This window comes from Schistocerca piceifrons, chromosome 5, assembly GCF_021461385.2.
Source record: "Schistocerca piceifrons isolate TAMUIC-IGC-003096 chromosome 5, iqSchPice1.1, whole genome shotgun sequence".
Taxonomy (NCBI): Eukaryota; Metazoa; Arthropoda; class Insecta; order Orthoptera; family Acrididae; genus Schistocerca; species Schistocerca piceifrons.
Genome location: NC_060142.1, coordinates 698,537,075 through 698,541,148, shown reverse-complemented (window position 1 = coordinate 698,541,148; position 4,074 = coordinate 698,537,075). Strand labels below are relative to the sequence as shown.

The 4,074-nt window shown below is 44.6% G+C and overlaps 1 pseudogene; it reads left to right on the top strand.

The window, feature by feature from the left end:
* Window positions 1–2,339: 2,339 nt before the first annotated feature.
* LOC124799665 lies at window positions 2,340–2,458 on the top strand (annotated as a pseudogene).
* The last annotated feature ends 1,616 nt before the right edge of the window (window positions 2,459–4,074 follow it).

The following is a 4,074-nucleotide window of genomic DNA, read 5'->3' as shown; positions in this document are numbered from 1 at the left end:
CGCAGCAACGTATTTTCGCCATCTGTCCCCGTCTTGGGCTATTTCCTTCCATTCACCTTCAATACCTAGGCTCCTCAAATCAGCCTTCACATTGTCCTCCCACCTACGCCTCTGTCTCCCCACAGGACGTTTTCCTTCTAGGTGCCCTACCAGTACTCTGCGCGCTGCCCTGCCCTCATCCATTCGAGCTACGTGACCCGCCCATCGCAGCCTACGTGGTTTAATAATACTGATCATGTCAGGGCATGAATACAGTTCGTGAAACCGAGCGAGGTGGCGCAGTGGTTACACACTGGACTCGCATTCGGAAGGACGACGGTTCAATCCCGCGTCCGGCCATCCTGATTTAGGTTTTCCGTGATTTCCCTAAATCACTCCAGGCAAATGCCGGGATGGTTCATCTGAAAGGGCACGGCCGACTTCCTTCCCCGTCCTTCCCTAATCCGATGAGACCGATGACCACGCTGTCTGGTCTCCTTCACCAAACCAACCAACAGTTCGTGAACCTCTTCGTTATGCAGTTTTCGCCACTCTCCGCTAATGTCATCCCTTTTTGCTCCGAAAATTTTCCTAAACGGCTTTTCATTTTGCACAGTGAGAGACCAAGTCTCACACCCATACAGCATAACTGGTAGAATAATAGTTTTGTATACTCTAATCTTTAAATTCCTAGACAATATCCGTGATGAAAGTAATCTATTCAGTGAGAAGTAGCACGCATTTCCCACCCGTAATCTCTTCTCCATTTCGGATTCAATCTCATTTCTCGAAGTGATGTCCACGCCTAGATACTTAAATGTGTTCACTTTTTCAAACTGCCTGTCTCCAACTCTTAACATTTCCTGATCTACTGCTGTTGGCATTCTAGTAGTAACCAGGTATTTAGTTTTGTCTTCACTTATCCTTAGACCTACATCTTCACTAGCCTTGATTAACGCATTCGCATTTGCTGCTACAGATTCTTTCCTATCGCTAATGATGTTTAGATCATCTGCATACCCTAATATCTTAATATTTCCTTTTAACTCCACACCCTCTGAATTATCTTCTGCCATTCCTACAATATATTCTAGGACTAAATTAAAGAGTAGCGGAGACAGGGCATCTCCCTGCTTAAGTCCGGTCTTTATTACAAATTCTTCTGACTCCAATTTCCCCACGCATACTCTACCTTTTGTGTTTTTCAAACTCGATTCTATAAGTCTAACAAACTTCTTTGGTATTCCAAGTTCCAAAAGAATTCTGTACAATTTTGACTGCAATACTGAATCATATGCTTTTGTAAAATCTATGAAAAGATTATGAACTGGTTTATTGTATTCCCATTTCTGTTCCAAAATTTGACACAGGGTTAATATTTGGTCTATAGTTGATCTGTTCCTCCGAAAGCCGGCTTGGTAATCCCCCACAATTTCATCTGCATATGGTGTAAGCCTGCTTAGCGGAATATAAGAGAAAATTTTGGAACATACTGGAAATAGCGATATCCCTCTATAATTACTACAATCCATTTTGTCACCTTTCTTAAAAATTGGGATCAGAATCGACTCCTGCCACTCTTCAGGTATCATCTCTGAGATCCATACTTTAGTTATCACTTTGTGAACTACTTACACCAATTTCTTTCCCCCATTTTTAACTAATTCTGCAGTTACGCAGTCTGATCCTGGTGCTTTATGGTTTTTCAATTTGTTGATTGCATCTCTTACTTCCTTTAACGTTGGCTCAGGTATCTGGGGAACTGCTGTATGTATTTTGTACGCCTGCTCATTTCCTGCTTCCTGGTGTACATTTAATAGATGCTCAAAATACGCCCTCCATTTACTTAATATAGCACTGGGGTCTGTCAGTATTCCCCCAGCATCCCCTCGAAGTGCATTTGTCCTAGCCTTGAAGCCCTTCCTATACCCATTTATGTCTAGGTAAAGTTCCCTAATGTTTTTTGTTTTACTGTTTGTTTCCATTTTTGTAATTTGATTGTTCAAATAATCCCTCTTCTTTGCCCGTAGCCTACGACCAACTTCCCTTCTCAAGTTCAAGAACTCCTCTCGTTTTCTGTCTCCCATTCCATCCCAATCTAATCGCGCTTTTCTCCTTTCCTTTACCAATTTCTTGCATTCCTCATCAAACCACGGTTTCCTCCTGTTCTTCTTAATTGTACCTGTCGTGACCTTCGCTGCCTCTTTGATATTATTCCTTGGACACATGATGGATTAGAATATTAGAGGAACTGCGTGTCGAATGCGGTGAAGGATGGGTTCGTATTTGGTCACTGTGAGGAGGCACTTCCATCTACACTGATGCGTCAAAACATTTTAAACATTTGCTTAACCGTGTATGCCAAAGGCGTTGCCGCAGTGGTAACACCGGTTCCCGTCAGATCACCGAAGTTAAGCGCTGTCGGGCATGGCTAGCGCTTGGATGGGTGACCGTCCTGGTCTGCCAAGCGCTTTTGGCAAGCGGGTTGCACTCAGCTCCTGTGAGGTCAATGTGGGAGCTAGTTGACTGAGCTGTAACAGCTCCGGTCACGACAGGTGACAGAGGCCGTGAGAGCGATGTGCTGCTTGCATGCCCTCCCAATTCGCATCTGGTGACGTCTTACGGGTAAGGATGACATGGAGGTCGGTCGGTACCGTTGAGACTACCGAGGCCTACTCGGACTGGGTTTTAATAGTTTTTTGGTCCACCTTCTGCGTGGCATGGATTCTAAAAGTTGTTGGTAGGTTTCTGGGTGTTTGTGGCATCAGATATCTACGAGTACATATATGTCACGCAATTTCTGTAAATTACGGAACGATGGTTTCTGGGTGCAAGGCTGGTACCCGACAGCGCTACAGGTGTGCTTCATCAGGTTTATGAAGACAGATTTGATGGCCAAGATGTCAACCTTATTTCACTGTCATGCTGCTCAAATCTCTGTCCGCTATCCTCACGTCGTGAGACGGATATCAGCCTCCTGAAAGATCCCATCACAATCAGGGTAGACATCGAGCATGAAGGGAAAGTAATTCCGCTGTTCACACCTGTCATGGTACCTACGATTACCACTACAAGTCCCATGGAAGCCCAGGTGAATATCCCCCACAGCATAACATTGGTACACTGGACAGCGTCTGTGGAGCGTTACATGTTTGGGGCAACCATTCTCCAAGATGACAACGTATACAGACACAACCATCTACCTGGTGTAACAATAAACGTAATTCTACCCGCCAGGTGACACGTTTGCAGTGATTCACGATCTGTTTCGATGATCGCATGCCCACTGAACCATGTGCTCTGAAACACTTGTACATCTACCAGTACTGTACCACTGGTGATCGCCAACTATCTTGCCTTGTAGAGTGGGCACACCTCAAACCTTCGACCTCCACTCTCTGTTATGAGGCGTTTGTCGCCTATCTGTGGTTTCACTGTCTTTCATCTACTTTCTACAGATGCTCACGACGGTACCACGCAAACAGTCGACCAGTTTCGCCGTTTACGAGATTCTCGTTTCACAAGCGGGAGCATAACAATCTTCCCTTGGACAAAGCCACTTGCCTTATTTGTGCCCTGTATCGTCGGCAAAATGGTTCCCTATTCGTTTGTCTTCCACTTGTATACTTTCCTCACAGCGTTTCGTGCTGGCAGCTAGGCGGAATACAATCTCGTGGTGGGGAATGGCAGTGTTTTGGATCGTCATTGTACGTTGGCGCACAGTGACGATGTGTTGGACTTTATTTTTTTCCAAATGGCATGAGCCAACATGCGTCCAAGCAGCGACACTTTGAAATTCCACTAATGAAGCCAAGTTATGGACTTAGTAAAATCTAGCTACCTTTTTCATAGACTATGAAGCTGCATATATATGAAAAAAATCTAGCTACCTTGTCGACAACTATGAAAATGCTTAGCTATGAACTTTAATTAGGAATTGTAGTAGGACAGTATTTAAGCCCGCGATTACTCGTTGCAACTACAGGTTGCCGGACCCAGTTACTTCTTTGCCGCGAAATATGTGCCTAATTAATTAGTAATTCCAATTCTAACGTAACCCCTGGTTGTCGCGTGACATTCATTCAGAATCACTCC